Here is a 22,166-nt window from a genome sequence, read left to right as displayed (position 1 = left end):
TCTAATCTATCTTCATTTGTAATTTTCTTCTATTAAACCATTTTTTCTGGAGGGCATCATTACATGTCAGCGTTGTAAATAGAAGTGCTAAATGGAATTTATGAGGATTTGTTTCAACAGATTTTGACTCCAGAATCTCATTTTGGTTTTATTGGAACCAACACTCAAATGCACCTGTACTGCAGGTAAATGGAGATTCCATCCCAAACCAGGCTTTCTCCAGAAACCTCCTCCTGCCGAGGGCACTGCCAGGGCAAGGCTTTCCACAGTGCACCCTGCTGACTTTATTTAATTCTCCATTTCCTCTTCGTGCTCCAGGAGGCACAGTCCAGGGCCTGGAGCAGCATCACTTCCACGTGCATATTTAATTCAGGAGGCCAAATCCTTGCAGAGTTTCCCTGTGCTTTTGTTCAAGGGGAAATCCCTCCCTGGGCTCTGCTGGGGAAAACGCCCCGGGAGAGGGGCTGGGCTGGGACAGCCAGCTGCAGAAAATCAGAATTCAGGCAGGGAGGCTGAAGGGAGGATTGTCCTGAGGGGTTTCAGAGGAGGAGAGGGGCCAGTGGGAACCAGGGGCAGTAAATCAGAATTAAGGCAGTAATTAAAGGAGGGAGGGGAAGGGAATATTTTCTATGTGGGGGTTTAGAGGGTTTGGCTCCTTCCCTGCTGTGCTGGGCAGGATGGAGCCCCTGGCTGGCCTGAGGAGCAGCTCAGCATCACTCCAACAGGTACATTCTCTTCATTAAAACGTCTGAGTACTGAAAAGCAAACTGTTGGAGGAGTGGAGAGCTCCACTCTCAAAATGGAGATTTTTTTTGGTGGTTTGTTTTTGGTTTTGTTTTGTTTTGTTTTGTTTTTTGCTTGGTTTTAATTTTGGGGATTTTTGGGGGGGCGATTTTTTGGTGGGTTTTTTTTAAGGCTTTTTTTTTTTTTTTTTTTTTTTTTTTTTTTTTGTTTGTTTGTTTTTTTTAAATTAGATTTGGGTTTTTGGTCCCTGGCCAGGCGTGCATTGGGGCAGGTGCCCCTGGCAGCCCAGTGTTTCCCCAGGCAGTGTGTGAAAAACACCAATCACTTGTTTTTAAAATTTTACAAGTTTAATAATAATGAAATGGTTATAAAAATAGCAATATAATTAGAGTAATAAAACTCGAACAATTGAGATTAGGACAATGTGAGACAATAAAAACAAAGAGATACGGACGTCCGGGTGCCTTTTTCTGGGCAACACAAGCCCGAAAAAGGACCCCCGTTAACAGAGGATTAACCCTTAAAAACAATTGCCTGTTGCATATTCATACACCTCACACATGATGCATAAATTCCATTCAAACACAGGATTCTGTCTGGTCACTGTCAACTTCTCCTCTTAATCCTCATGCCGTCTTCATGTGTGAGCAATTTTCTGCTGATAAGGGAGCAATAAATTCTCTTTCTCTGACAGATTTAGGTGTCCTGTGGCTTCTATCTGGTGCCAGTCCTTTCTTTAAAAAATATCCCACATACATAGTTTCTATTTTAGCATTATAACCTAAAACTGTATTTAACACACTACTTAAGAAAACTAATACAGCATAACTTTCTAACATAACACATACAACATTCATTTTAATACTCGTGAAAAGCCAATCCTGACATGCACGTTTTTCTCACGGTGCCTCTGCCAGGGGGCTGCTGTGTGCCCGGGCAGCCCCTGCCCCTGGATTTGGGGCTGGCTCTGCATGGCTGCAGAGCTCCCCCCGTCACCCCCAGCCCTCTCCTCAGGGTGTGTTTGTTTTCCCTGCAGCCTTTCCCTCCCCTCCGCTTTGCTCTCAGGCCCCTTGTACCCCGAGGGGTTGAATTTCCATGTGGATTGTCTGCCTAAGCTAAAATGAGCCACCGGCTGAATTAACATCTCTTTATTTTGCTGTTAATTGCCACTTGACCAGCTACTCCAAAATTACACTGCGAAGCTGCATAATGAAAGAATCGCGACTGAGAATGTTCTGTGGTTCTTTTCTGATTTAAAATCAAACCAGTTTCTGTTATTTGCATTAATGAGCTTCTCAGGAGCCAAGCAGGGCTCTGGCAAGGCTGTGCTGGGGGAGGTGTTGGGGTTCCCCTTCCCCCTCCAGTTGGTTTTTACAGTTTATTTTAGCCCTTGGGTGCGTTTGTGGGTCTGGGTTTACATGCTGCCTGTGAGTGTGTTTGGTGTCGAGTGTTCCTGTTGGCAGCTCTGCTGTTTTGGGGTGAGCTCTGTGCTCCCACTCCCCGAGTGCTGGAGCAGACCCTGGGCGCTCCTGCTGGGTGAATTCCTCCCGTTCCTTCCCCGTTCCCCTTCCTGCCCTTGCCATCAGCTCGCTCCCAGGTGAGCTTTGGGCCCCTGCTCTCCCTGCTCACTTTTCTGTAAATTGGAAATGACGGCCAGGCTCAGCAATCCGTTCCTGTTCAGAGGGAAGTCAACTCAATTTTCCCCTCCTGACGAAGCGCCTGGGTCTCCCAGGCACACAGAAAAACCCGTGTAACAGCCTTGTGGAGATGGAGCTTGATTTTTCTGAGGTCTTACTTAGCATTGCAAGAACACTCGGTGTGCATGCTGCAGAAAGCCCCAGCAGGTGCTTTTGTTATTATCAGAAATTAACGTTTGCAGGGCTCTGTGCTGCTGAGGGTCGTGCAGCCCTGCCCAGGATCACAGTGATGCCCTCCGAGCAGGGCTTGTGCTTTTTGTTACTGAGCTGCATCCCTGGTTCTTGTCATCCTTGGTGAGCTCAATCTGTTCCTCGTGCCTCTTGCCTTTTTTCCCTGTGGCCTGGCCAGGCTGTTCGTATTCAGCTGATCACTGAATAACATTTGGCCAGTGCTGGAAGTGCTTCCAGTCTATCTGCTCATCACTTCTCATCTGTGTCAGGCACAAATTGCAAGACTTCCAGAGACAGGAACCTTTTTTTTGCTGTGGTGGAAGTAGAGAAGAAGTGGCACCTCTGAATTTTCTGCTCTCCCCTCTGTAGCCAAGGCAAGGATGGGGTCTCTGGGTTGTGCTCCTTTGATATCCCAATTTTCTTCCAATTCCTGAAACTGAAAGCACGAACTGGCAGGGATGGAGCAGCAAAGGAAAAGAAAAGGCTGGAAAGTTCCAGACAGGTGTCACATCCAGCACGGCCTGAGCTGGTGTTTCTGCAGGGGCTGGGGGCTCAGGGCTTGTGTTTGTTTCCTGCAGGGGCTGGGGGCTCACAGCCTGTGTTTCTGTGTTTCTGCAGGGGCTGGGGGCTCAGGGCTTGTGTTTGTTTCCTGCAGGGGCTGGGGGCACACAGCCTGTGTTTCTGTGTTCCTGCAGGGGCTGGGGGCTCACAGCCTGTATTTGTTTCCTGTAGGGGCTGGGGGCTCAGAGTGTGTTTCTGCAGGGGCTGGGGGCTCAGACCCTGTGTTTGTTTCCTGCAGGGGCTGGGGGCTCACAGCCTGTGTTTCTGTGTTTCTGCAGGGGCTGGGGGCTCACAGCCTGTATTTGTTTCCTGTAGGGGCTGGGGGCTCAGAGTGTGTTTCTGCAGGGGCTGGGGGCTCAGACCCTGTGTTTGTTTCCTGCAGGGGCTGGGGGCTCACAGCCTGTGTTTCTGTGTTTCTGCAGGGGCTGGGGGCTCACAGCCTGTGTTTGTTTCCTGGAGGGGCTGGGGGCTCACAGCCTGTGTTTGTTTCCTGCAGGGGCTGGGGGCTCACAGCCTGTGTTTGTTTCCTGCAGGGGCTGGGGGCTCACAGCCTGCGTTTGCTCTGCCCTGCTGCAGGTCTGGGGGTCTGTGGGATGAGGGTGCTGTGCTCCCATCAGCTGGGAGTGTCCATGTGCTTGTGAGGGACAACCCCCCATTCTCCCTGCTGCTCTGCTCTGGTTTTACTCTTTCAGTAGAAACGTGTGGAGGGGCTCCGTGTTCACACACAGCCTGCGGGAGAGTCTCCCCAGGGAGCTGAGAGTGCTGCCACAGCCCTGGGAGGTGGAGGTGCCTTTTCCTGGCTGGCATGGCAGCCCAGGAGGGCTCAGTGCCAGCTGAGAGCAGTGGCACTGCTGGGATGTGCTCAGCAAGGCTGGGCTGGATTGGGGTGAGCAGCAGCCCCCGTGGGCTGGGCCAGCTCCTCTCCAGGGGCTGGGCTCCCCTGCAGGGGCTGGGGGAGCCAGGCTGGGCTGCAGAGCACACTTCTTATGTATTTATATATTTATATTCCGAAACCTCTGCCTGGAGCCAGCCCATTAAACTGCAGAGAGGTCTCTGCTGCTTTGGCTTTCTCCTCCCAGCTCCTGAGCTGCACTTTGAACGTTCTGACCCAGCAATGAGCCCCTTTCCCACCAGGCTTGGGCATGAACTATTCTCAAAGCACATTTCCTCAAACCTGCGAGATGTGACCCAGAAAACGTGACCCTGACAGAGGGTGTGCTGCTTGTTCTCCTTCAGCTCCTTCCCTTCATTGCAAAACACTTGGGTGGCAAATTGCTGGGATGAAATGTGGAAGGGCAGGGTTTAAATCTCTTCTGCCCCAGGAGTTCCAGCTGAACACATCTCCCTCCCTTGGGCCTGCCTGAGTTCCTGGGTGCTGGCCAAGGGACCCCTCTCCCCAGCTGGGGGAAAGCTGCCAGAGCCCCTGGCTCAGGGGGACAGAGGAGAGATGTGACTGAAGTGGGGAGCAGGGCTTTGGTCCATACAAAATACATCTACAGCCCTGGAAGCAGGGTGCTGGCTGCTGCACTGCTTTTGGGGGTGTGCACAGGTGGGTGAGAATTCCATTTGTGGCCCCTGCACGCACTCAGGGCCCCTGGCCCCAGGCGGTTCCTCTGCCCTTCCCCATCCCCTCCCTGGGCCCTCTGGGATGAACCTGGCTGTGAGGGGCCCAGGAGAGCCCCCGTTCCCTGGGGATCCAGCACAGGGATGCTAAAGGTCCCTCTGGCTGCTCTGTGCCCTGCCCTGCGCCCAAAGCTGTCCCCAGCAGGGCAGGATGCTCTGCAGAGCTCCGGGCTGCCCCGGGGCTGCAGCTGGGCTCTCCTGGATGTTTTACTGCCCTGGGAACTGAGCTGCTTCCCTGCTCGTGAGCTTTGCACTAAAGGACATGAAATAAGTCTTTGCTGAAGTGGAGCAAACGTTTAGCAGCTCGTAGAGGCCCCCTGGGCTCAGATGTTGTGAGGCTGTTGGTAATTTCAGGTTCATTTCTTACTGTCCTTGCGCTGGAGAGCTCAGAGCCCTCTTAGTGGCTTTTAAGCATGAGCAGATGGAATAATAAGAGTGGCTATGGCAATGAAACTTATAATTTGTGACATGAAAAGGTGGCAAATATTCTTATTCTGGGCATCTGATAATGATTAATTTATACTGCTGTATTTTCTGCCTCAGCCAGTGGAGAGGGTTGTGTGAGGAGCAGAACATGCTGTGCAGCACAAAACCCAGTGTCAGGGGACGAGGGAATGGAGCCTGAATTATTCTGTACAATCACCCGGTGAGGTCATGCCGTGTTAAAAAAAAAAAATACATGTTTCATTCCCTATCAATTATTCAGGGCTTTGGTAGCCAAAACTCACGTGTGGGTGAGTCCCAGACCCAGAGTCCTCCTCCTGCTGAGCCAGTGCCAGGCTGGCCCCTGGCATTGCCCCCCTGGCATTGCCCCCCTGGCATCCCCTGGCACCTCTCTGTGTTCTCTGGGGCTGATGTGGGATTGCTGCAGGGCAAAGCCACAGATGTGCAGGTGCCACTCTGCAGTTGCCAGGGAACAGGGACAGGAGCAGAGGGAACGGCCTCAGGCTGGGCCAGGGCAGCTCAGGGTGGGCACAGCAGGAATTTCCCCATGGAAAGGGGATCAGACCTTGGCACTGCCCAGGGAGGTTTGGAGTGCCCATCCCTGCGGGTGTCACCTGGAGGTGGCACTCAGAGCTCTGGGCTGGGGATGGGCACAGCTTGGGCTGGGAGGGCTTCTCCAGCCCCAGGGGCTCTGGGGTAACATTTCTGTGGATGATCCCACAGGGCTCGGTCCTGGGATCAGGCTGTGCCTGTGTGGTTTTGTCCTCTCACAGAGGGGACACAAAGCACAGCCCAGGTGTCTCAGGGCTGCCCTCAAGGAGAGGCCAAGGTGCCCCAGATGAGCCCCTCAGGAGCTGTGAGTGAGGCCTGCCCTGGCACCAAGGGGCAGCTCCCTGCAGGCAGGTGCTCTCTGCTCTGCATTTCTGCAATTCCAGGTGCTCTCTGCTCTCCATTTCTGCCTCTCCAGGAGCTCCCTGCAGGCAGGTGCTCTCTGCTCTGCATTTCTGTAATTCCAGGTGCTCTCTGCTCTCCATTTCTGCCTCTCCAGGAGCTCCCTGCAGGCAGGTGCTCTCTGCTCTGCATTTCTGTAATTCCAGGTGCTCTCTGCTCTCCATTTCTGCCTCTCCAGGAGCTCCCTGCAGGCAGGTGCTCTCTGCTCTGCATTTCTGCAATTCCAGGTGCTCTCTGCTCTGCATTTCTGCAATTCCAGGTGTTCTCTGCTCTGCATTTCTCCTCTCCAGGAGCTCCCTGCAGGCAGGTGCTCTCTGCTCTGCATTTCTCCTCTCCAGGAGCTCCCTGCAGGCAGGTGCTCTCTGCTCTGCATTTCTGCAATTCCAGGTGCTCTCTGCTCTGCATTTCTGCAATTCCAGGTGCTCTCTGCTCTGCATTTCTCCTCTCCAGGAGCTCCCTGCAGGCAGGTGCTCTCTGCTCTGCATTTCTGCAATTCCAGGTGCTCTCTGCTCTGCATTTCTGCAATTCCAGGTGCTCTCTGCTCTGCATTTCTCCTCTCCAGGAGCTCCCTGCAGGCAGGTGCTCTCTGCTCTGCATTTCTACAATTCCAGGTGCTCTCTGCTCTGCATTTCTCCTCTCCAGGAGCTCCCTGCAGGCAGGTGCTCTCTGCTCCATGTCTTGGTGGTTTCTGGGCAGTTTCTCAGCAGAGCTGGGTTCTGCTGCAGAAGCACTGGCACACCGAGGCAGCACAAGTGCCTCTATGAATTCTGGAGAGCTCTGCTTGCTCTCAAGTGTGGGTTGGTGCAGTTGGATGGGAATGGCCTTGCTGGCCCCTGGAGGCTGTGTGCTGTGAGCTGTTGGTGCAGTTTTGTCCTGGCTGCAGCAGGCGCCCCTTGCCTCGCTCCCTTGGGTTCTGAGTCCTCTCCCTTGCTGGTTTTCCAGGGAGAAAACCTCCCCATCCACACGAGGGGCTCTGTGCCACCCCAGGGCAGGGAAATCTGTAATTGCAGGAGCCCAGAGGTGGCTCCTCCATCTTCCAGCAGGGAAAAAGCCCCTCTGAAATGCTGTTTGGGCTGCTGGTGCCTTTAACTCTGCCCTTGGTGCAACCCCCGTGAAAGATGGAGGCTGTGTGGAGGTCACTGCCAAATAATGCTCCTGCTGTAGTGGGGAAATAGACCTTTGACTAATGTGGCATTTCTTTGTGCATTTAAGTCACAAAAGCTGCCCTTCCTGAAAGGCTGCTCGGGAGAAGTCAAAACACTGTTCCTCTTTCCTGTAAATAAATGCTGTGGCTTTGACAGCCGTCACGGACCTGACTTTGAATTTATTCTTTGTATACACAGTTTATCAAAAGGGGTTAGAAACATCATTTTAAAACAATGCTTTGCTGCTCTCTGAAAACACAACGTGTAAATAATATTTCCTCAAGCATTTCATTTATACTTTGGCTTTTGGATGCAGCCTGTGGAAACCGATCTCTGCTGTAACACGAATTCATCTGACTGACCCAAATTACCTTCATGTGCAGAGCCTTTCCTGGGGTGAGGCGTGCAGGGGGAGCGTGGCTGTGCCCCTTGTGCCAGGGCAGGGCTGGTGCCCATCCCGGGGGATCCCACAGCCCTGTGCAGGTGGCACCAGGGGACACGGGGCAGGGCTGGGCTCAGTGACTGAGAGGCTTCCCAGGCAGTTCTGGGATCCTCCAGGACTCTGCCCCTTGACTTGCTTAGGTTAATTGCTGTTGGCCATGTGCTGGAAGTCTGTGTTCAGTATTGCCCTGGCTCCTCAAACCCTGGCAGCTTCCCTGTGCTGTGTGCCACAGGACTCTGGAAAATCTCCTGAGCTGAGCACAGAGCTCCCTGCACTGCTCGAGCCTCTCCCCAATGTCCTGTGTCCATCCAGGGGTGCCCTGTGTTTGTCTGGTGGTGCCCTGTGTTTGTCCAGCTCCCTAAGTGATGTCCCAGCTCAGGTGCCCCTGTGCTGTGGCTCCCTGAGCCCAGGGCAGGGCTGGCATCAGCTCTGTGCCCTCCCTGGTCTCCCTGTGGGATGTTCTGGCACTCTGGCTGTTATCTAGGGTCAGGAGCTGGGCTGGGTGCTCTCTGTGGGATGTCTGGCACTCTGGCTGTTCCTTAGGGCCAGGAGCTGTGTTTGGGGCTCCCATGGGGTGTTCTGGCACTCTGGCTGTTCCTTAGGGCCAGGAGCTGTGTTTGGGGCTCCCATGGGGTGTTCTGGCACTCTGGCTGTTCCTTAGGGCCAGGAGCTGTGTTTGGGGCTCCCATGGGGTGTTCTGGCACTCTGGCTGTTCTTTAGGGCCAGGAGCTGTGCTTGGGGCTCCCATGGGGTGTTCTGGCACTCTGGCTGTCCTTTAGGGCCAGGAGCTGTGTTTGGGGCTCCCATGGGGTGTTCTGGCACTCTGGCTGTCCTTTAGGGCCAGGAGCTGTGCTTGGGGCTCCCATGGGGTGTTCTGGCACTCTGGCTGTCCTTTAGGGCCAGGAGCTGTGCTTGGGGCTCCCATGGGGTGTTCTGGCACTCTGGCTGTCCTTTAGGGCCAGGAGCTGTGTTTGGGGCTCCCATGGGGTGTTCTGGCACTCTGGCTGTTCTTTAGGGCCAGGAGCTGTGTTTGGGGCTCCCATGGGGTGTTCTGGCACTCTGGCTGTTCCTTAGGGCCAGGAGCTGTGTTTGGGGCTCCCATGGGGTGTTCTGGCACTCTGGCTGTTCCTTAGGGCCAGGAGCTGTGTTTGGGGCTCCCATGGGGTGTTCTGGCACTCTGGCTGTTCCTTAGGGCCAGGAGCTGTGTTTGGGGCTCACTATGGGGTGTTCTGGCACTCTGGCTGTTCCTTAGGGCCAGGAGCTGTGTTTGGGGCTCACTATGGGGTGTTCTGGCACTCTGTTCCTTAGAGCCAGGAGCTGTTTGGGGCTGGCTGGCCCTGTCCCACCGGGGGCTGGGGCCAGAGGCTGGGCTGTGCACACACCTCCTGCTGCCCTCCCACCTGCACTCACTGCTGTGTGACTTCAGTGCTCTCCTTGACTGCAGAACAAACAGGGCTGGGGCTTCAGCTCCTCCTCAAGGCCAATTTTTCAGCCACTCAAGCTCAACCTCCATCCCATGGAACCACGATTACTCCTGGTGTGACACAGCCCAGCTATTTGCTTAATGAGAAAATAATTTCATCCCATTTAAAACCGCCTTCTCCTTTGCTCTCTTCCCTTCCTGAGGGGATTTACCAGGTTTCCATGTGGCCTGCAGGGTCTTGGGTCTTGTGGTGGAGTCAGAAGTGCTGGTGTTGAAGATGAAGCATTTGTTTGATAGTGAGAGGTGAAAACATGTAAATTATAAGTTGATAAAAATACCAAAAGCTGGCACCACTTGGAGTGAGTAAATGCTGGCAGAATGGCATTTTAACCCTGAAATGGGGTGATTCCCAGCAGTGCAAGTGCATTCTCGTGGTACCCCTTGGAAAAGAAACTCTGGAAGTGAGGGGGAATCTCCCAGGTGTACTGAGAGCCAGTTTTTTTATATCAATACTGATCTGCGTTCTGCTCTGGGTTGCTCTCCTGGGGTTGGTTTTCCTCTCTGTAGAAGCAGCAGTAGCAGCTCCAGGGGCTTTGGCTGGTGGGAATGAGTTCTCCTTGTCTGTACCGGGCTGGTTTTACTCAAACTGCTCCCCAGGCCCCCACCCGGGTCTGGGGGCTCTGCTGAGTGTCCCTGCCCGGGTCACAGCGGTGGGGTGGCAGTGCTGTGTCACCTGGGGTGTCCCTGCCACCCTGTGTGTGCCCTTCTCTGCTCTGGCCCTGCTCCCACGGCTCTGCAATTCCCTGTTTATGATTTCCAGTTCTGGGACGTGCTCTCTGTTGTTTGTACCGCAGTGCCAAGGTCTGCAGGTCAGAGAGTGGCTGCAGTGCTGGGGCAGGGATGGCCCCGTGGGCTGAGAGGGCTTTTCCAGCCTGTGGGTCCCTGCTCGGGGGTGCTCCCCACACAGGAGCAGCTCTTGGAGTGCTTTTGGGTCCTTTTCCCGTGGGAGCCCGAGGGGAGGCTGCCCTGGGCAGCACAGTGGGCAGGCTGAGCCTCTCTGGGCACCCAGGGCCCTGTGGAAGGAGCAGGAGCTCCAGCATCCCCGTCCTCCCTGCTGGCCCAGCTGTGCAGAGCAGCCCTGGGGAGCTGGGGGGACCCAGCTGGGGGCCTGGGGAGCACTCCCAGCAGCAGGGCTGGGTGCTGCTCTTGTGGGTGAATCACAGACGAGGCACTGCCCCACAGGTGCTCTTGGCTTGCTCTCCAGCACTGCTGTTAGCTGCTCACCCTCCTCTCTGCTCTTGGTGCGTTACACAGAAATGCAGAGTTGGCTCCTGGGCAGCTCCTTGATGGAGGCAAGCCTTGAACATGTGCTACCTCCTTATCCACTTTGGGGATCAGTGAAACTCCTACGGTTCTGCTGAATCCAAAATTCCCCCGGAGATCCAGTGTAATCCCAAGTGCTGGTTATCTGAATCCTTCAGACATCCCTCAAGTCACACAGCTAATCAGGATCATTGGCATGCAGCCTTTAAGCATCCTAATTTTATTCAGTCAGGGAAAATGTCACTAAAGAATAAACCCCATTGCACGGCAAATCATCTGGATCCTTTTAGTAGGGTTTAACACTCTCATTTTTCTCTTTTTTAGCATTTTCCATTAGGATCAGTGGAAAGGATTTGACTTGAGCACTCACGGACACCTCTCTTTGGCAAGGAGTGACAAAGTCCAATCTGCTGCCTTCAAAACCTGCTCCACAATTAAATTTTCCAAAAGCCCTATTGATTCTGAGCAGGGTTTTGTTTTTTGGGAGCCGGTGGCAGTGGGTATTAGCAGCAGACGTGGCTCAAAGCTGAGCTCTGCTGACTGACAGTTCATTTCACAGTTTGCTGCAGCTCCGTGCGCATCTGCCGAGGGCAGGGAGGGGCAGGGCTGCAGGGACAGTGCCAGCTGCCCCAGCACCCACAGGCACTGGCACCATCCCTGAGGGAGCCGGGAGCCCCCAGAGCCCCCAGCAGCCCCTCCTTGCCCAGGGGTGTTCCCAGTGGAAGGAGCACCTGGGCAGGTGTGCAGCCTGCTGCTGGGGAGGAGCAGCAGCCCGAGCCCAGCCCTCCTGTCCTGTGGATTTTGTGTTTTCCATGGGGCTGGACATCTGCTGACCTGGAGAGGAGCAGCTCCAGGGAGAGCTCAGAGCCCGGCCAGGGCCTGAAGGGCTCCAGGAGAGCTGGAGAGGGACTGGGGACAAGGATGGAGGGACAGGACACAGGGAATGGCTCCACTGCCAGGGGCAGGGCTGGATGGGAGATTGGGAATTGTTCCCTGTGAGGGTGGGGATGGAATTCCCAGAGCAGCTGGGGCTGCCCCTGGATCCCTGGCAGTGCCCAAGGCCAGGCTGGGCACTGGGGCTGGAGCACTGGGACAGGGGAAGGTGTCCCTGCCATGGCAGGGTGGCACTGGGTGGATCACAGAGCCATGGCAGGGATCCTGGGATCCTGTTTCCATCCCCCAGCCCAGGGCTCTCTGCCTGCCAGGCCCTGTGGTGGCACAGCTCTGCCTTTCATTTTCTCTGTTTAACACGATCTGGTGAAGTGTTCTCAGCTCTCATTGATGAAATCTCTCTCCCTGCTGCCTCTCCTGTGGCAGAGCTGTGTGTGAGCAGTGATTTGGACAGGGCTGCAGATGTGCAGTTTGAGAGGGTGTCACTGCCTCAGACCAAGTGAGGTGTGGGTGCAGTTTTGCTCCCCTTTTGCTGTCTCCTCCTTTCCTCCTCTCCTTGTTGTTTTTGCTGAGGGTGTCCACTGCTCTGTGGGGTTTTGGGCTCCCCGTGGGGCTGCTGCAGGGTCAGATTGTGTCCCTGAGCAGCCGAGGCTCCGTGACTCACCTGGGCACGTGCAGCCCTCAGCTGGCAGGCTCAGCACGGCTGCACCAGCCGAGTGTTCTCTCCAGCACATTATTTAATCCAATTTCTCTTCTCTGTGCTTGAGAGGCAGTGATGGGAAGCAAAGAGCTGCAGATTGGAATAACTTAGAGGCATCACAGTACAGGAGTGCGTGGGGAAGGGGGAGGACTTGCCCAGCTGTATTTTGCTGTCGTTTCTCTAATGATAACACTTAAATGGGCCCATTATCCATTCTGAAATGCAATTGTGGCGATGTACAATTTCCTGCTCTGCACTGAGCGAGTGACTTGACCTATTTAAATCTCAGAAGGAGAGAAAGAAAATGATGGAGTGTCGTTCCCTGCACCTGGAACTTGCAGACTTGCAGAAATTGCTCTGGCTGGGGCTGTTCCCGTGAGCCCCCAGGGCTGTCACAGGGCCCCGAGCTCCCCATGTGCCTGCCACGGGCAGCTCTGGGAGCCAAACACCTTCCCAAAGCCTTTGGGTTCTCAGTTCCTCCATCTGCTGCCAGCTGGCGTGGGGGGAGCTCCTGGACACTTCCAGAGCTGTGTTTGGGTGTTGGTTGGAGCTGCAGTGGGATGGGGCAGGAAAGGAGGGATGGATGGGATGTTGGGATACTGATTTAGAGCAGATATTGGGAATGAGCAATTGCTCCCTGGCAGGGTGGGCAGCCCTGGCACGGGGTGCCCAGAGCAGCTGGGGCTGCCCCTGGATTGTGGGGAGTTTTGGGAAGGACCCGCTCTCCTTTTGGGAGTGCTCACAATCACAGCCTGGGCTGGGAGGGACCTTGAAGCCCTTCTAGACCCCATCCCCCTTCCACAGGCAGTGACAGGCATAATCTGCATTTTCTGTTGATTTGGTAATGATTGAAAGGTCATTGGAAAGAAAATGGGAGTTTGTGATGTTGTCTGGGGGGGAAAAAAAAGGAGGAAAAAGTGGTTCTTGATGAAGATGGTATTCCATTATTAATTTTTGAGCTCCTGAGCAGAACAGTCACATACTGCATGACCCTCTTTGGCTCCAGCTGTAACAGCAGCATGGGAAGGTGGCAAAGCTTTGATTTGTGTGCTCCGTGGCCTGGGTTCAACTTTTGCCAATTTTCTTAGGGAATATCATAGAGTGTCTGAGCACTCACCAGGAAACTTGTGTGGGGAGTTGGGAAGATGCAAGTGAACATTTGTGTGGTGCAGATAATCACACATGGGTGGGGACTCTGCTGCAGGATGACATGAGGGAGAATTTTGAAATCACATGTGTGTTAACAGATGGTTCAACCTGACACCAAATGTGGATTTCTTAGTGCAGAAACCAACAAGAACAATTTAAAAATAATGGCTGTGTGAAATAATGAGGAAAACGACCCCATTCTTAAATCCTGGGTTATAAATTACCTGACTGGAAAGAACTGGCCTGTTTGGAGTGCTGTGACCCCAGGAGCTGCACAGGTGGTGTCAGGCTGGTCCCAAGGCTGTCGGTGCCACTGCTGGGCAGGACAGCAGCCAGGAGGCACCTCGGTGCCCGAGATGGGTTTTTTGGGGCTCAGAAAGCTGCAGAGCTTTGTGCAATGCCTGAGCTGGGCTGTGCTGGGGGGCCCTTGGAGGGGGCAGCAGAGAGAGCTGTACCCCTGGGCTGGGCTGGAGCGCTGTCACCGCTGGCCACCACTGCCACCAGCCAGGCTCAGCCCGGGCAGGGAAGGCTCCCCTTTGGAATCCCGGGGTGTTTGCCTGGCAAGGGACCTCCGAGGCCATGGCAGGAACCTCCTACAGCCCAGGTCCTGCTCCTGATGCCACTGAGAGCTTGCCCCAGCTTCCCCCAGCTCCCGTCCCAGTTCAGGAGCTGGAGCTGCTGGGGCCCTCCGAGGCCGTGCTCAGGTGTCATTGTCACAGCTCTGCCATGCCCCAGCTCCCTGGCTGGAACAGGGATCACTGCTCTGCCCTGCACCTCGGCAGCATTCCAATGCTACAATTGGAGTTTTTAAGTGTTTTTTTCCCCGCCCTGGAAGTACAAAGATTAGTGCAGAACGTTCGCGGAGCGTTGTGGCTTTTCCTGCTCTGGAAATGCAGAACAAACCTGCTTTAAACCCAGCAAACACCAGCTGAAGGCTCGCATGGCTACACAGCCTAATTATAAACATTCTGCACATTCCAAAAGCACAGCGGAGTAAATAAATGCATCACCCAGCTGAAGAATGCATCCCTCAGTGTCAGACAGCGAGCACTTGGAAAGTAATTAAAAACAAAGTATCCATTGGAGTTCTGCAATTTAGCAGAAGTTTAGATTTTACTTCAGAAATTGGGATGGAGTGGAGGGGAGCCCCCCCATGCAAACAATAGCCATGAATATTCATGTCTCTGGAGCTGGAAAATGAGCGGGTTCTGTGAGAAGAGAAACAAGGTGTTTTTTGTTCTGGTTATCTTTGAAGGGGAGAGGCTGTGTGCACTATAGAAATAACCTGTGTTATTCTGCTGTCACAGGTTATTGCTCAGGGCACGGGATGGGCCTGGGGCTGGGCTGCGCCTCGCTGAAGCTCAGGGAGCTCTTGGATCCATTCATTCTTTATTGGAAGAGCAGCGGGGCAGCTCCTGCTCTGTGAGCAGCTCCCATCCCTTTTCCCTCTGAATGATCCTTGCTGCTGAAGGTATTCCTGAAATAGCCCATGTTGTCCCTGAGAGACTGATAGGAGACTATAAAATCCATTTATTTATGGTTTCTCCTGCTCTGCTGCCAGTGCAATGTGCTGCATCACCGGGACACCCAGCCTGGCTTTGCCGTCCCTGACCGCGGCTCTCGCTCCTGCTGCTGGAGTTATGGAGAGCTGCTGGGCCAGGAGGGTGACACGTGGCACCTCCTGCCCCTCCTGGAGGTGTAACTGCGTGGACAGGGGTGCCTCAGGTTTGGCTTTTCTATTTCCACATTCTGTGCTGCTTTAGTGTGTGGGGCTGGGTTCACATCAGGGCATGGTGAGCTCTGCACAGAGCAGGGAGACAAAACAATTCCTGCTCCAGCTGGGCACCAAGGACAAATGATCCCAATCCCAGCCCAGGAGCACAAAGCCCGTGGGCTGCAGAGAGAAAAACAAGCAGGGTGGGACTGCAGGGGCTGCAGTGGGGTTGGACACTGAACTGCAATGTGCACATGGAGCAGAGCTGAGCCCAGGGAGAGACCCCGGCAGCGCTCGTGCATTTTGGGGCCATTTGGGTTCATCCTGGGGGCAGCCCTGGCTGGGCTCTGCTGCTGCCCGAGGGGGATCCATGGAGGAGAGCCTTTGAGTAAATCCCTGCTTTACTCTGGAGCTCTGCCCAGCCTGTGTTCCAGGTCAGCCCTCCCACAGCCTCCCCAGCCCACCCTGGCTCTGCCCTGCCCCGTGTGCTCTCTCCGTGTTGCTGCAGCCACAGGGAGCAGAGCAGAGCATCCCCAGCCTGGCTGTGCCACAGCTGCTCCTGGAGCCCAGCCAGGCTGCCCGTCCCTGCTCTGCCCTGGAGAGGGTTTGGCTCTGCAAAAGAGGGTATTTGGGGTGGGAATGGCTCACACTCAGGATGCACCAGAGCCCTTTTGGTGGAGGCATGGCAGTGGGTGATGGCTGGGTAAGACATTGCCTGGGTTGGGTTCTGGCTCTTTGGGAAGGCTGAGGTCACTGCTGGCCCTGCCCAGGGCCGGGGGCTCCTCCTGGCTTTGGAGGCACCACAAACCATGGGGTGCTGCTGGGGGAAAGCAAAGGAGGCCAAACCTGCCCTGGCCCTAGGCCAGCTCCCCTGGGTCCCTGGGATGGGATGGGGTTGAAGAGCCACAGGCTGTGTGCTCTGCTGCCCCGAGGGAATTCCATCCCAAAATGGTGCCCTGGGGCAGCAGACCACGCTGATCACTGACACGGGAGGTCAGTGCTGGCTCCTAGGTCACCCCTGCCAGTTTTCTGTTCAGCCCTGCTCAGTGCTTCCCAGTTGGCATGGCAGCCAAACCACCCCAAATCTGCCTTTAACAGCACAGAAATACCAAATACTGCGTACAGGGATGAGCACTTAATTAAAATTACAGCCCAAAGCCACCCACCTCCAGACTCTGAGCTCTGCATGCTTCCATTTGTACCCAACTCCAGAATGGAATGTATTATTTAGTTCAAATGAAGCCTCCTGTCAAAACAGCTCCTTACCTGCTCTGGGGGAGGCTGCACGAGTTCCTCGTCCCTGACCTCTCCTCTTTCTCTTTGTAGCTAATGTTCTCCTAACAAGTAGATTTTAATTGTTGCCGTTCAAGGTTTGGAGGAGATTTGTAGAGATAAAATTCGAAAGGCTGGGAAATTAGAAGACTTTTCAGAAGGGAAGTATCTCAAAGATGAGACACAAGCACCAGACTGGGTTATTTATTGTTCAAACAGTTTTCTGCCATTGCCCAGCCCATTCCAGGTTAAGCCTTTCAGGCGTGTCAAAGTGAATTGGCTCTGAATAAGTGACAGGAGCTGGCCTGGGTGGTCCTGGTGGGTCCTGCCAGCTCAGGACACGCCGTGGTTCCATCATTAAGTGCTTGGGAAGCAGAACCCCAAGGGCAGGTGTTGTCCTGAGCGTGGCCCTTCCCATCCCAGCCTTCCCATGGCACACTCTGCTCCTGGCAGAGGGGCTGGGGTGCTCTGGGGTGCTCTGGGTCTGAGCCCTGGGCTCTGCCTCGGCTGCAGGATTGTCCTGACACCCCACAGCCCTGAGAGCAGGACACATTTCCCACGTTAAATGTACAAATAATGCACAGGTTCCCTGACCTGGCTGTGAAACTGTAGAAGAAATTACAGTAATTACCTCAAAGTGCCACCTCCAACCATGCTGTGCCATGGATTTTCTTGAAGTAAATCTGTATTTCACCTTACAAATACCTATGAATGTTTTAATTCTCCTCTCTACAAAGGAGACGTGTGGGCTGACAGAAATTATTCACCATTTGGGACTTCTGTGATCAGGCAAACTATTTAATTTTCCAAGTGTAGATTCGAGGTCTGACTTTGAGGAGCTGAAGTTTTAAATATTACATTATTTCTTTATTTTAAAAGTGCATGCAGGGACAGTACCACGCTGCTGGTGAAAGCCTTCAGGACTTTGTGTGGGGGAAGTCTGCACTTGGCTCCGGGTTATCTCGGAGAAATTAAAACTTCTGAGCTTTCTGCAAGGATCCAGATATAGAGATATTTTATATAAATGTAAGTATAAGCATTGAAATAGAGCTGTGTCCATCTGAGCTCCCATGTCTGGCTGAACCAAGGTGGGCTCTGCAGGAAAACTCCTCCCAAGGCCCTGGGTCTCCTCTCTGTCTTGCAATTCCACCAATCTAACGGAATATACCTGAGCCTTAATTTTTTTATGACCTTGGGTTTAAAAGACATTTATGGGTTCGAGGAGGAATTTTTTTTCCCCATGGAAAGGGGGCTCAGGCCTTGGCACTGCCCAGGGAGGGTTGGAGTGCCATCCCTGGAGGTGTCACCTGGAGCTGGCACTCAGGGCTGAGGAAACAGCAGGGATGGGCACAGCTGGGACTCCATGGGCTGGGAGGGCTTTGCCAGCCTTAAAGGTTCTGGGATTCTGTGTTACAGTTCCATTGCTTTTTTCCTCCAACCCACGGGAATTCTGTAACTCTTAGACCTGCTGGCTGAATACTGTTGAAATTATGCTTTTATTTTCGAGGAGTTTTGCATTCTGCATCTCATTTTATTGTGAGCATACATCAGCTATTACTGAGCGTGACTCCAGAACTAATTTTTCTTCTATTTTCCCAGTTTTCCCTTGCCTCCACGCCGATTGTGTTTTACAGCACACCTCTCTCGCTGCCCTTTCGTTATAATTTTAGGGGATTGTCACATATTTCACACTAACTTTTTGCAGTGTTGCTGGAGAAAGGTTAAGTAGGTTCTTGATGACTCCTGTAGTTCTGGGGTTTATGGCCCTGTTGAATTAAGAGCACATGATTTGTGGCATGGCTAGAGCACCACATGTATACATTGAATTGTTCCTTTACATCGCATTGGAGCTGGCAATATTCTAGAGGGTAAATATATATGCAAATTGCCTATATTGAGAACTTCCTACACTTTCCGTTTGCAGAAGATGGATTTATTCCTTTGGAAATATATCAACAAAAAGACCCAAACCTTTCCAGTTTTTAGAAACCTTTCCAGAGTGCCAGGGGAGAGGGGCAGCTTTACAGCCATGGCAGAAGGTGGTTTTAGGCGTGGATCACTTTTTGTGTTGTCCTGAGCCCAAATACTCATGCTCTGATCCCCGTTCTCAGTTCACATATTTATATTTATTAATTATTTATGACATTCATTGTTACTGTGTGACTTTGTTCCTTTCTTGCCTAATGTGCCTTGGCATGCCAGAGCTGTATTTTTATAAAAACCCCAAAATTCTAATCAGAAGATACTTAGTGTGCTGTGAAAATTCCGTTCCCAAGACAGAGGGTGTGGGGGGATGCTTTTTCTGGGCTCACAGGAGTTACAAAGCAGACTGGGTTGGCTTCTTAAGAATGCAAATGATTGCGTGTGAGCAAGATCCGCTGGTACAAAAATAAAATATTCCACATCCTGCTTGGGAAATAATAATCCATATCCAAGCAACACGTAGTAGGTGGCTGAATAAGACCCTGGCCTCAACTCGCTGCAAAACGCGAGGAGCTGCGTTTGTTTGGCAGTGATTAAAACTCCAAGTGGCAGTGGCAGCCAGCAGAGTCCCTTGCTGGGGGTGGCTGTGCCCAGGCTGCTCTGGAAGCTCCAGACTCCAGGCACGTTTCCCTGAGAGGTTCCCAGAGCTGCTGTTTGACGGGCTGAGCCTCACCTGAAGCATTCCTCCTCTCACCTGCTCTTGATGTGTTTGGTGATGTACAAATTCCTGATGGATAATAGAGGGGGGTTTTAGTTTAAGGCAAACTTTGATGCTTCTTTAACTTTGGTAAGTGAAGGAATTGTTCCCTGGCAGGGTGGGCAGGGCTGGCACAGGGTGCCCAGAGCAGCTGTGGCTGCCCCTGGATCCCTGGCAGTGCCCAAGGCCAGGCTGGACACTGGGGCTGGAGCACCTGGGACAGGGGAAGGTGTCCCTGCCATGGCAGGGGTGGCACTGGGTGGGATTTGGGATCCCTTCCAACCCAAACCAGTCTGGGATTCCATAATTCTGATTCCATAGCTCTGTGGTTCCATGAATCTGATCCTAAGCCACACTTTATTCCCATGAGGTTTGAGTCCTATAGAGATCAATCCCACTATTTTTTACCAGCTGGAGAAAAGTGATGACAGCAGAGGGGGTGAACTCTGGCAGTCCCAGCCTCCATGCCAAGGTTCCTTGGGGTTTGTTGTTTCAGTTTTACTCCCTCAGCTCCTGTAAATCCCACACCTCCAGGGTGGAGAGCTCTTGGAGAGCTGTCCCTCCTGTCCCTGGGCTGGCCAGGGGAGCTCTGCTGAGCCAGCCTGAGCCCTGGGGCTGGGCTGGAGCCCTGGGCTGTCCCAGGAGGGATGGAGGGAGGGAGGGATGGATGGATGGATGGATGGATGGATGGATGGATGGATGGATGGATGGAGGTGGGACAGCCCAGAATTCCCAGTGACCTTCCAGGGCCAAGGAGCCAGGGAAGGAAATTAGTCCCTGTCCAGATCAGGAAGGAAAGTGCCACTCCTGTGCATGGTTTTATAAATAAAGCCCTCACAGGAGTGCAGTGAGCCCCTCCTTGTGTGCAGTTCCTCACACATGGAGCACGGGGGGTTTATTACCATATTTTTGATGACTTGCTGTTGTTCTCTGTTTACTTTTGCCCAAAAATATGTCTTTGCTCTGCTGTAGCAATTTCCAGGTTCCCTAATTTGTTTTGTTTGAAGTGTATTTCTCACAGTCACACACTCCAGCATAACTCTGGCGTGGAGCTTGTTATTTAGCAACTCATTTAAATGAAAATAGACATAATTTAAATAGACGGAAATGTCCTTTAATACTATTTTTAAAGACTAATGGAGGAGCTCTGCGGGCTGGCGCGATGCGCTCTGGAATACAAAATAAACAGAGTTGTTCAGATGCATTTAGATGATCCTTGCAGCCCTTCATGGGGTTGTTTCAACTGCACAGTGGTAAGATTTATCAAAGGGATTGGGAATCGCTTTGATACAAAAGAGATATTTATTTCTCTGCAAGCTGGCGTTTGCAGGAGGTGATGGAAGGCTCTTTCCTGTTGTTGAAATATTGCTTCAGAAAATGCCAGTGGTGAGAATCCTTTCTGTGTCTGCAGCCTCTGCTCTTTCCTGCACAGTGCCCAAACAGTGATTGATTGTTTTCATTGGGGAGGTTGCTGGATTTCTCTTTGGGGTAGGTTAGAGGGTGGACACGGCCTCAAGCTGGGCCAGGAGAGGTCTGGAATGGGTATTTGGGATTATTTCTCCATGGAAGGGCTGCCCAGCCCTGGCACAGCTGCCCAGGCAGGGCTGCAGTGCCCATCCCTGGGGGATTTACAGCCCTGTGGAGGTGGCACCTGGGGACAGGGGCAGTGGTGGCCTGGCAGGGCTGGCAATGGCAGATTTGATGGTGTGGGAGGGCTTTTCCAGCCTCCCAATCCCCCGATTCCCAGCCAAGGCACTGCCTGTGCTGGGGATGTTCCCCCAGCTCACAGCACCTGGCAGCACTGGGGCAGCCTTAGGCTGGGTTTAGGGGTTAGGGTTTGTGTCTCCCAATGCAAACAGGGCTATTTAACCAGGGATTTATACATATATTTATATATAAAGAAATATTTATATAGATATAATGATCTATTTATATGGATTTGTATTGCTTCCTTATTAATGTAAGAAACACTTTTTTTCTTTCTGGATTCAAAGACTCTAACCCAGCACCTGAAGTTTCATGAGTGAGCAGCAGAGTGCTGATGGGTGCCTTTATCCTCTCTTCCCTCCCTCTTTCAGGTCTCAGGAGCAAAATGTGGTAAATCAGGGCAAGGAATAAAAAGGTTTAGCAAGGTTTGGGTAAGGTAGAGAAAAGGCCTCGTGAAGTCCAAGCCTTTCATTTCCTCATTTTTTTGGTGAAATCACTGTGGCTGTGAGGGAGTTCACGACCTCTGTGCCTGAAAGGGATTTTTTTAAAATAATTTTGGAACAATTTTAAGTGAATGTTGTGAATTCAAAGAGGAGGTTTCAGTGCTGTGCCATGGCAGGGACACCTCCCACTGTCCCAGGTGCTCCAAGCCCTGTCCAGCCTGGCCCTGGGCACTGCCAGGGGTGCAGGGGCAGCCCCAGCTCGTGCTCACCTTTGCCTCTCCACGGGAAGGAAATCTGTCCCACTCTGCAGACATGTAGCTTTTAAACCATGGCAGCTGTATAAATTAATTTTTATGACCTGCAGTATTTAATCTTATTAAATAATGACTTTAGGAGCCTGTTCCCTGGTGTAAGAGGATTAGGCTGCTCCACACTTTGTTTGTACGGCAGCGTGGAATCAGCTTAACACAAGTTTTATTGAATTTTTTTCCAGCTTGTCGTAGGAGAAGTGGTTAAGCAGAACTCGTTGCCAATTAATCTGCTGAGTTAGGGTGACACTGAGTGCTGCAGGTCCTTGTTGGTCCCCCGGGTGCTCAGGGCTGCCCTGGTCCCTGCTGCCCCCTGTCACAGCCAGCATCTGCAGAGGGGCAGAAAGGCAAGAGAATCCCAGAAGGGTCTGGGTGGGTTGGGACCCCAAATCCCACCCAGTGCCACCCCTGCCCTGGCAGGGACACTGCCACTGTCCCAGGGGCTCCAGCCCCAGTGTCCAGCCTGGCCTTGGGCACTGCCAGGGATCCAGGGGCAGCCCCAGCTGCTCTGGGCACCCTGTGCCAGCCCTGCCCACCCTCACAGGGAACAATTCCCAATTCCCAATCTCCCATCCATCCCTGCCCTCTGGCAGTGGGAGCCATTCCCTGTGTCCTGTCCCTCCATCCTTGTCCCCAGTCCCTCTCCAGCTCTCCTGGAGCCCCTTCAGGCCCTGGCAGGGCTCTGAGCTCTCCTGGAGCTGCTCCTCTCCAGGTGAGCCCCCCAGGTGTGCCAGCCTGCCTCCAGAGGGGCTCCAGCCCTGGAGCAGCTCCAGGGACT

The 22,166-nt window shown here is 53.2% G+C and overlaps 1 long non-coding RNA gene across 1 annotated transcript in view; it reads left to right on the top strand.

The window, feature by feature from the left end:
- Nucleotides 1-549: 549 nt before the first annotated feature.
- LOC135306969 (uncharacterized) overlaps nucleotides 550-22,166 on the top strand; it is a 32,493-nt gene continuing 10,876 nt past the window's right edge. The window contains exon 1 of the long non-coding RNA XR_010367740.1: nucleotides 550-725. This is a non-coding gene — a long non-coding RNA (uncharacterized LOC135306969). The remainder of the gene's footprint in view (nucleotides 726-22,166) is intronic.

This window comes from Passer domesticus, chromosome 8, assembly GCF_036417665.1.
Source record: "Passer domesticus isolate bPasDom1 chromosome 8, bPasDom1.hap1, whole genome shotgun sequence".
Lineage (NCBI taxonomy): Eukaryota > Metazoa > Chordata > Aves > Passeriformes > Passeridae > Passer > Passer domesticus.
Note: the sequence above shows the minus strand (reverse complement) of the source record. Positions and strands in the feature narration are given on the sequence as shown.